Genomic DNA, 11501 nt, shown 5'->3' on the forward strand with positions numbered 1-11501 from the left:
AATCACTGTAAACCACAAAAATATATGCATAGAAGACACTGAAAAAGCCTTTTTCTTTTCTCTAATGTTTCACTCATGCAGGACTGTGTCTCATTTCTTTGAGAACAACCCTTTGGTGCTTATTACTGTGCTGTCTTTGAGAGCCAAATCTCCTGACTTCTGTTATAATGAGCCCTAAAGAAAGAGAGACACACACACAAAAGGATTTTAATGGGAGGCTATCTTGTTGTTTGAACCAATAAAACTAAAGCAGTTCTAGAATGACAAATTATTTTAAGTTTCATCATTTTCATAGCAACATTTGAAGGATATGCTAAGATCTTAAAATGCTGATCTTCCTGCTTATAATCCCAAGCAGAAGTTTCAGATATCATGAAAGCACATTCACATTTCATTACCACAGCTTAGGCAGCTGTATAGAAATCTATCAGTTGTTGATGTTTTTGAAGCACTGACATGCAGTCTGCCGGGAAAATCAAGTAAAAAAGCTAACCCTGAATTAAAAGGTATGCAGATCACTCTCATGATTATGATGAGTAAAATTCAAATAAAACACACACACATTTATTAGCTAATATTAGCAAGAGTACACCAAAATCCTCTGCGACTGAAAAAATTAGACTGACCCTAGAGATTACACAACAGCAGAAGGGCACCAAGATTTTGTTTCTCTGAATGGGAAATTGTCAACTGAACCTTAAATCTGCATTCACCTCATGAATTATGGTCTATTAGAAATAATCATTTTAATCAACTTCATAATCAATATCCATCAGTGAGATGGCATTTCTGTACAGTGATCAAAGTCTAGTGACTAAAACCAAAATATATGGCCTCAAGTGAGAAAGATTAGATTTCTAGGATATTCATGGGAAAGAAATATTCCTCCAATATCTCATCACATTTCTTGGGTTTCCAACCCAAAAGAAAATGTCCTACTTCCATGGCAGAAAGGAGTGTGGACAAATGGCAACTAATTGATTAAACGAGCTAAAGGATCAAGACTAATGAAATGAGATTTATGAACATACTAAAATAGTTCATCTTGGAAAGGGATAAATGAAAGTCTTGATAAAGAAAATCCATGCTTTAAATGTTTAAAAACCATGAATTCAGTCTGAAAAAAATTAATCTACTTAAGATGCAAACTGGATTTTTATCTCTAAAAACCATTATACAAACAAGGAGTAACAACTACTATGCCCAACCTCTGAAGAACTACACCTCCATAGCCATCTCCATATCTCTTACCTCTCCATTCTCTTTTTTCCTCTGCATATGGAAATGAGGAGTATTAAATATACACCAACGGTAATATTTGGAATGTTTTTTTCTTAATCCAAATGAAAAACTACTTGAGTATTAAGTCACATTCTCCCCCCAATGGTGTGAATAAGCCCAGCTCACAAAAATCCAGGGGAATGCATAATAATTTTTGTCATTATGACACCAAGTAATCTATGAATTGAGAAATTGGGTAACTGTATTCCCTGGAAGCTGTCCATATTTCTTGAGCTACACTTGTTACATGCAGAGGACTATCACCCCCAATGATTTGGATTAAGTGTGTGATAGACTTTTATGTTATGGTGCACAGAACTGAAATATGATCTTCCATCTCACACAGAGCAATTGCATATGGCAGATTAATGTCAAAGAGGCTTTGAACAGGCTAGGTTCATCATCAGAATTTTCCTCTAGGACTGAGTTATAACCTAATGTATTTCTCTGATGTATCCCAAAGAGAGGAAAAAAGATGGTTGGAAATATTATATAGTGCTCATAAAAGAGGTATTCTTTCCCATCATTCAGAAAAAAAGCAAGGAAGAGATTTGCTAAACCATCATTTCCAGACAGCAGTCCATTGTGTGACCATTGAAACTCACTGAAATTATTTTGAAGTAGATCATACTTTGAATGTCATTTTAACATATTGCTATGATTAGATACATACATTATCAAAGCCTCAAACTACATGCTCACTTTGGATATTGTCATCACACATAGCAACCTAAGATTTTTTTTGAGTGACTATAGAGGATAAATGAGGCCTCAGTTATGGTTTTGATTTCTGTATAAGCCATCTAACTTGGTTCTGTTATATGACCACAAATTATACTCCTTATAGTGGTAAATTTCATGCTACTGGTCTGAAAATGAACGAATGTGAGTAGCTCAGTGTAAGCTAGATCAGTGGTACCTTCACTTTGCTGTGCCTCAAAATTGTTGTTATTTTTGTTTTTGTTTTTCTGATCTTTAAGTCACCAATCTTCTGAATCCTAATCTCTGAGATGATTCTAATGCAGGCATTTATGAGCACTTGGGAAATATTGGGCTAGGCTGATCCTCAATTGAAGGGAAAAACCCCAAACACCAAAAAGTAGAGGGTCAGTCAAACCATTTTCAGACAGCATGTACTACCCTATCATTTAATGATGTGCTCTGTTCCTAGTTTGCTAACACAGATCCTTGAAGAGTTTTAAAGCAAAGAGTAACTCATTATCTAGAAATCATGAAGACCCTCCCTAACTAAACAAAGTGGACCTCATCTGTACCTTAAAAGCATATTTGACATTCAAGTTGCTAAAATGTATTTTGATGTTCTACTCATGTTTCTGATCTTTCAGTTATCTTATCTTCCAAAATCCTTGAGAGTAAGCACAAGTTTTAATTCCTCTTGGAATCTACTATAGAATTTTGCACATATCCTCAATATGTTTTTTTGTTCTGAAATGAACTAGACTATAGAAAGAAGACTCAGGCTCACACAGTATCTCTTACATCTCAACCAAGACCTCTTTGGTCTTCAATTTCCTCATGAAGGTGCTATACTAAATGATTTCTCTAGCTTTTTCCAGCTTTCATCTCTCAGCTACTATATTCACATATCATGAACTCACAAAGGCAGGATGAATAAGACTCCACTCTTAAGAAAACAATCTTAAATCAATCTTCCTAAATCAATTTCTCTTTGAAACAAATCCTGATCTGTTTAACAGCCACAGAGCTGAGCAATTTCTGAGGAAACTTGTGTTCTTTATAGCAAGAATCTAAACTATTCATGTCAACTTTAGAATCTTGCAGAGACATGAATTATACATATTATCTTCCACTTAACGTTGATCAGCCATCCATTTGACTTCTTTGGGGTGCATATTACCAGAAGTGGTTTTAATGTGCTCCAAAAAGAGCTGGAATCTTAATATTGAAGAGAAAAGAGAGTAACTCAAAAACCACTTTGCCAAAACTTTATGGTTGAAATTATATCCTAATGAGATTTTTATAAAACCCTTCAGTGTCCCTCTCTGATTTTAAGCAGATGCAACCTAAAATTACTCAAATATTTACATTTATGTCAATGACTTTAATCCATTTTGTCACTTAATTGTATAAAGCTATCTTCTACAAAATAGTATACTGGTATTTTGGAATAAATTGATTTTTTTTAATGGACATGGATAAAAAAGCTACAGATGGGGTTTTATATACAGTGTTTGCTTGGTAGATGGAATATTGAATCCCTCACCCATTAAATGTATCCTCACCACAGAAATGCTGCACCTGCTATTTTACATTTCAGTATATTTCATACTGAATATTTATGGTCCTTTCAAACTAATATGGAGACGGACTAAATGGTCAGAAACGGCCCAATGCTGACATCTACTGGATACACAAATGGATGCATTTGACTATCAAAAGACTCATAGTCCACTTAAAAGCATAAAGATATAAATAAGAAACATTAAATAAAACTTATCTTGCTTTACTTAATAAATATATATACTTGTTCTCTATAAATTCATGATCATCCCTAAACAAAGAATATCATTATATTCCAAAATGCCTAATGTTTGGAAGTTAGATACTATAAGACTCAGAAACCTAAGAGGCAGCAGGAAGAAATCACAATGTTCTCAATGGGGATGAGCTCAAGAATAATGCATTTCATCCACTGATAATGTCCTTCAACTACTAATCCAAACTCTTTAGTAATTGGTGCTTTCCATGTTTATAAATAAGAAGGGTTGCTCCAACCCGATCCTCTTTGTGTCTTGGGAAATTATGTGAATTCTGCTCTAACTGTTCTTCTTCCACACCAACATGGTTTCTTTGGCAGATTTTGGGGGCCTTCTATGAGCCCATTATGAATTATATCTTTCTTTTGTCAAGGCATATTCAATTTATAGGAAAAAAGTTGTTACACTGGAAAGTCAGCCAGCCAAGGGTTCAATTTCTGGTTCAGTCTCTTATATACGTATCTGAATGAATTAGGGAATTCTTTAAATTAAAATGCAAATAAACTGCATTTTACTTCACTGTTATCAAAATTAATGGCAATATATGTGAAATAGATAACATGTCTAAAACGTAGGTGCTAACTAAATGCTGGTTATTGTTATTATAATCACCATCATTATTTTCAACTAATCCTATGGAATACCTAAAACTCAAGATTCCACGACTGGGTGAAGTCCTCAAAGACAGGTTGTTGTTATTCACTTGCTAAGTCCTGTCCAACTCTTTGTGACCCCATGGACTGCAGCACGCCAGGTTTCAAAGAGAGAGGCCATGGCTTATTTGTGTTTGTCATCATAGAGCCTGATGTGGTTACCAGACTCAAATGGGTGGTCCATAAATATTAATAGAATCTTATTTCTGAAGTGAGTATCAGGAATTCACTTGGCATTTTACAGAGATTACACAATGATAAAACATATGGCTACATGTGGGTGCGTGCTCAGTCGTGTCCGACTCTTTGGGACCCCATGGACTACAGCCCACCAGGCTCATCTGTCCATGAAATTTTCCAGGCAAGAATACTGGAGTGAGTTGTCATTTCCTCCTCCAGGGGATCTTCCTAACCCAGGGATGAACCTGTGTCCCCTGTGTCTGCTGCATTAGCAGGTGGATTCTTTACCACTGAGCCACCTGGGAAGCCCAGACCATATGACTATATTCTTGGTTAAAAATATCACAAACAGAGAACAGTAATAAAAGGGCTAAGAAGATGACCAGCTTACTACTGCCAATTTTCAAAGCTAATACTGTGAAAATACACTCTCCTTATTACACCTCAGGAGGGCTTGAACTCATAATATTCTGATGTATCATTTCCCTGGGCAATAGCATAGCAGAAAAGTGGTGCAGGGAAAGAAGATTCTACGGTTCTGGAACAGAGAAACTGACCCAGATACAGAACTGCTCCCTAGCTCACATAGCACATTTACAGTTCTATTAATATGATCTTTGCCCTCCATCAGTTCTTATTCAAGGTTGTTCCTGCCACTAACCACAGACTCCCTCTTATTTCAGATCTAATACATGTTCAAGCTGGTAAACTTAACAACCGACAAAAATTGTAAAACTGAGCTTTACAAATACAGTTGAGAACCACATAATCAGGGATATTTCCTCAGATCACATAACTGAAACCTATATATCAAGACCCAAGGATACACTGTGGAATTCGATGGAGGGGGGATCTTTAAGAGGCATTTGATTACATGTCATGTATTACATGTTCTCTGTTTAATTGCCATTGTAGGAGTGAATAATTTAACATATTACAAACACAGTTGCATGAAAAATATGGGCTCTTTATTTTCTATCTCTGAGCTTATCATACTCTCAAATCCCCTATTTTATAGAGTAGTGGGAAAATTTAAGCTTACCAAGTCAAGTAACTCAGTCATGTTTACTTTATAGTGATATTAACACAGTATCTTCTGGTACTTGCAGAGTCTGTCAATGTTTATGCCACATCCCCTTCTCTAAGACAACATAGCCCCTGGATATAAATATTATCTTAAGTGTGCTCATGGCAGAAGGAAGACAGATTCCTAAATCAAAGAGTTGTCCTTTGTTCTTTCCTCCAGAAACTTCTTGGCTTCCTTAAAAATATTCCTTGCTCTTTATGAGTATTCACTTCCCTGTAGTATATGCTATTGAAATTTGTGACTGGTAAAACTTGGTTGTTTTCTTATCATGACTGGTAATCTCCATGCCCGCTCTGATGACTTGGCTCATTCTGGCATCATTCATACCATAAATTATTTAAAATCTTAGCTACGTTCTCCATATGGCCCCTGCCCAAAGCAGGCTTTCTGGCTTTCTACTCTTAGCTATCTCTGCGTCATCTCCTCTAATTATACAAGGACATTCTGCATCCTTTCTATAGCACAAAGGAGCCAAAGGAGATGTCTGGTACCAAGACTTCTCTCAACATAAATGTACCATACTATCACTGTCCTCAGCTCAGGACCGATACACACAACAAAGGTGTTGCTGCTGACTCTATTACGTAATACCTTCCCAGAAGCCCAAAGAAAAAAATTGGGACGCAAATTCTTCTTACTTTAACTTCCACCATAAAGTGTACATTTTCCATTTACATATTTTGTTCCCACCTTTCAAGGATGACCAGGGTGGGACTGGGCAGGGCACACAGATAGAAATGATTAACATCTTATCTTTATGAATATTGTATAGGCAACAAAATAAAAAACAGACAAATAGGATGGCATCAAACTAAAAAGCTTCTACACTGCAAAGGAAAGCATCAACAAAGTGAAGAGACAGCCTATGGAACAGGAGAAAATACTTGTAAATGATATATCAGATAAGGGGTTCATGTCCAAAATATATAAGGAACTCTAACATATCAATGAACCTGAACGTGAAAGTCGCTTAGTCGTATCCGACTCTTTGCGAACCCATGGACTATACAGTCCATGGAATTCTCCAGGCCAGAATACTGCAGTGGGTAGCCTTTCCCTTTTCCAGGGGATCTTCCCAACCCAGGGATCAAACCCAGGTCTCCCATATTGCAGGTGGATTCTTTACCAGCTGAGCCACAAATAGCAAGAAACAAATAAACCAATTTAAAAATTGCAAAAGACTTGAATAGACACTTCTCAAAAGAATACATACAAATGGTCAACAAATATATAAAAATATACTCAACATCATTAAGCATTAGGGAAATGAAAAATTAAAACCACATGAGATAACAGAATGGCTATTAAAAAAACAAGACAGAGAAGTGTTGATGATGATATGGAAAAAAGAGAATCCTTGTACACTGTTGGTGGGAACGTAAAGTATAGCCACTCTGGAAAAGAGTATGGAGGTTTCTCAAAAAACTAAAAATAGACCTACTATATGACCCAACGAACCTCATTCCATATTTCATCAGGCACTCTATCTATCAGATCTAGGCCCTTAAATCTACTTCTCACTTCCACTGTATAATCATAAGGGTTTTGATTTAGGTCATACCTAAATGGTCTAGTGGTTTTCCCTACTTTCTTCAATTTAAGTCTGAATTTGGCAAGAAGGAGTTCATGGTCTGAGCCACAGTCAGCTCCTGGTCTTCTTTTTGATGACTGTATAGAGCTTCTCCATCTTTGGCTGCAAAGAATATAATCAATCTGATTTCGGTGTTGACCATCTGGTGATGTCCATGTGTAGAGTCTTCTCTTGTGTTGTTGGAAGAGGGTGTTTGTTATGACCAGTACATTTTCTTGGCAAAACTCTATCAGTCTTTGCCCTGCTTCATTCCGTATTCCAAGGCCAAATTTGCCTGTTACTTCAGGTGTTTCTTGACTTCCTACTTTTGCATTCCAGTCCCCTATAATGAAAAGGACATATTTTTGGGGTGTTAGTTCTAAAAGGTCTTGTAGGTCTTCATAGAACTGTTCAACTTCAGCTTCTTCAGCGTTACTGGTTGGGGCATAGACTTGGATTACTGTGGTATTGAATGGTTTGCCTTGGAAACGAACAGAGATCATTCTGTCGTTTTTGAGATTGCATCCAAGTACTGCATTTCGGGCTCTTTTGTTGACCATGATGGCTACTCCATTTCTTCTGAGGGATTCCTGCCCGCAGTAGTAGATATAATGGTCATCTGAGTTAAATTCACCCATTCCAGTCCATTTCAGTTTGCTGATTCCTAGAATGTCGACATTCACTCTTGCCATCTCTTATTTGACCACTTCCAATTTGCCTTGCTTCATGGACCTGACATTCCAGGTTCCTATGCAATATTGCTCTTTACAGCATCGGACCTTGCTTCTATCACCAGTCACATCCACAGCTAGGTATTCTTTTTGCTTTGGCTCCATCCCTTCATTCTTTCTGGAGTTATTTCTCCACTGATCTCCAGTAGCATATCGGGCACCTACTGACCTGGGGAGTTTCTCTTTCAGTATCCTATCATTTTGCCTTTTCATACTGTTCATGGGGTTCTCAAGGCAAGAATACTGAAGTGGTTTGCCATTCCCTTCTCCAGTGGACCACATTCTGTCAGATCTCTCCACCATGACCCGCCCATCTTGGGTTGCCCCACGGGCATGGCTTAGTTTCATTAAGTTAGACAAGGCTGTGGTCTTAGTGCGATTAGATTGACTAGTTTTCTGTGAGTATGGTTTCAGTGTGTTTGCCCTCTGATGCCCTCTTGCAACACCTACCGTCTTACTTGGGTTTCTCTTACCTTGGGCGTGGGGTATCTCTTCACGGCTGCTTCAGCAAAGCACAGCCATTGCTCCTTACCTTGGACAAGGGGTATCTCCTCACCGCCGCCCTTCCTGACCTTCAACGTGGGATAGCTCCTCTAGGCCCTTCTGCACCCGCGCAGCCAGGGCTCCTTGGATGTGGGGTTGGTCCTCCCGGCCACCTCCCCTGGCCTCAGGCGTGGGGCTGCTCCTCCGGGCCGCCGCCCTTGGCCTCGGGCTTGGGGCGTGGGGTATCTCCTCCCGACTGCCGCCCCTGACCTCGTCGCGGGGTGACTCCTCTCCTCGCCGCCCCTGACCTCAGACACTGGGTATCTCCTCTCGGCCACCCCGCCCTGACTCTTCTCCGCCGTTCCTGCGCGGTCGCACTCTGGTACTCTCCGCTGCTGCCCCTGACCTCGGACTTGAGGTAACTCCTCTTGGCTACCGCCCTTTGGGCATGGGGTCCTCCCGGCTTCTGCCCCTGACCTCAGACATGGGATGGCTCCTCTCGGCCACGCTGCGCTTTAGCGCGCCGGTTGCAGCCGCCTGCGCTTTAGCGCGCCCCTGGCGCCTGCGCTTAGATCTGATAGAGTGCCTGATGAGCTATGGAATGAGGTTCGTGACACTGTACAGGAGACAGGGATCAAGCCCATCCCCATGGAAAAGAAATGCAAAAAAGCAAAATGGCTGTCTGGGGAGGCCTTACAAATAGCTGTGAAAAGAAGAGAAGCGAAAAGCAAAGGAAAAAAGGAAAGATATAAACATCTGAATGCAGAGTTCCAAAGAATAACAAGAAGAGATAAGAAAGCCTTCTTCAGCGATCAATGCAAAGAAATAGAGGAAAACAACAGAATGGGAAAGACTAGAGATCTCTTCAAGAAAATCAGAGATACCAAAGGAACATGTCATGCAAAGATGGGCTCGATAACGGACAGAAATGGTATGGACCTAACAGAAGCAGAAGATATTAAGAAGAGATGGCAAGAATACACAGAAAATTGTACAAAAAAGATCTTCACGACCCAGATAATCACGATGGTGTGATCACTGACCTAGAGCCAGACATCCTGGAATGTGAAGTCAAGTGGGCCTTAGAAAGCATCACTACAAACAAAGCTAGTGGAGGTGATGGAATTCCAGTTGAGCTATTCCAAATCCTGAAAGATGATGCTGTAAAAGTGCTGCACTCAATATGCCAGCAAATTTGGAAAATTTAGCAGTGGCCACAGGACTGGAAAAGGTCAGTTTTCATTCCAATCCCAAAGAAAGGCAATGCCAAAGAACGTTCAAACTACCGCACAATTGCACTCATCTCACACGCTGTAAAGTAATGCTCAAAATTCCCCAAGCCAGGCTTCAGCAATATGTGAACCGTGAACTTCCTGATGTTCAAGCTGGTTTTAGAAAAGGCAGAGGAACCAGAGATCAAATTGCCAACGTCCGCTGGATCATGGAAAAAGCAAGAGAGTTCCAGAAAAGCATATATTTCTGCTTTATTGACTATGCCAAAGCCTTTGACTGTGTGGATCACAATAAACTGTGGAAAATTCTGAAAGAGATGGGAATACCAGACCACCTGATCTGCCTCTTGAGAAAATTGTATGCAGGTCAGGAAGCAACAGTTAGAACTGGACATGGAACAACAGACTGGTTCCAAATAGGAAAAAGAGTTCGTCAAGGCTGTATATTGTCACCCTGTTTATTTAACTTATATGCAGAATACATCATGAGAAACGCTGGACTGGAAGAAACACAAGCTGGAATCAAGATTGCCGGGAGAAATATCAATCACCTCATATATGCAGATGACACCACCCTTATGGCAGAAAGTGAAGAGGAACTAAAAAGCCTCTTGATGAAAGTGAAAGTAGAGAGTGAAAAAGTTGGCTTAAAGCTCAACATTCAGAAAATGAAGATGATGGCATCCAGTCCCACCACTTCATGGGAAATAGATGGGGAAACAGTGGAAACAGTGTCAGACTTTATTTTTCTGGGCTCCAAAATCACTACAGATGGTGACTGCAGCCATGAAATTAAAAGACGCTTACTCCTTTGAAGGAAAGTTATGACCAACCTAGATAGCATGTTCAAAAGCAGAGACATTACTTTGCCAACAAAGGTTCGTCTAGTCAAGGCTATGGTTTTTCCTGTGGTCATGTATGGATGTGAGAGTTGGACTGTGAAGAAGGCTGAGCGCTGAAGAATTGATGCTTTTGAACTGTGGTGTTGGAGAAGACTCTTGAGAGTCCCTTGGACTGCAAGGAGATCCAACCAGTCCATTCTGAAGGAGATCAGCCCTGGGATTTCTTTGGAAGGAATGATGCTAAAGCTGAAACTCCAGTACTTTGGCCACCTCATGCGAAGAGTTGACTCACTGGAAAAGACTCTGATGCTGGGAGGGATTGGGGGCAAGAGGAGAAGGGGACGACAGAGAATGAGATGGCTGGATGGCATCACTGACTCGATGGACGTGAGTATGGGTGAACTCTGGGAGTTGGTGATGGACAGGGAGGCCTGGTGTGCTGCAATTCATGAGGTCGCAAAGAGTCGGACACGACTGAGCGACTGATCTGATCTGATATGACCCAACAGTTTCACTCTCGGTATATAACTTAAAAAAATAAAAACACTAATTTAAAAAGATACATTCATCCCAATGTTCAGGGCAGCATTATTTACAATTGCCAAGATATAGAAGTAACCTAAACATCCATCAAGAGATGATTGGATAAAGAAGATGTAGTGCATACACACACACACACAGTGAAATACTACCTAGTCATAAAAGGGACAAAATTTTGCCATTTGCAGCAACATGCATAGACTTAGAGGACATTATGCTAAGAGAAATAAGTAAGACAGAGAAAGACAAATCCTGTATATCACTTATATGTGGAATCTAACAAATACAAAAAACTAGTAAGTATAACAAAAAAGCAGCAGAATCTGAGGAGAGGGGAAGGACAATAAGGGAGGGCGGAGGTACAAATTACTGAGTATAAGACA

General features: G+C 39.6%; 1 pseudogene; it reads right to left on the reverse strand.

The window, feature by feature from the left end:
• The window catches only part of LOC133245205 (craniofacial development protein 2-like), a 54947-nt pseudogene extending 46136 nt beyond the window's left edge, over positions 1-8811 (reverse strand).
• Between the last annotated feature and the right edge of the window lie 2690 nt (positions 8812-11501).

This window comes from Bos javanicus, chromosome 3 (genome assembly GCF_032452875.1).
Source record: "Bos javanicus breed banteng chromosome 3, ARS-OSU_banteng_1.0, whole genome shotgun sequence".
NCBI classification, from domain to species: domain Eukaryota; kingdom Metazoa; phylum Chordata; class Mammalia; order Artiodactyla; family Bovidae; genus Bos; species Bos javanicus.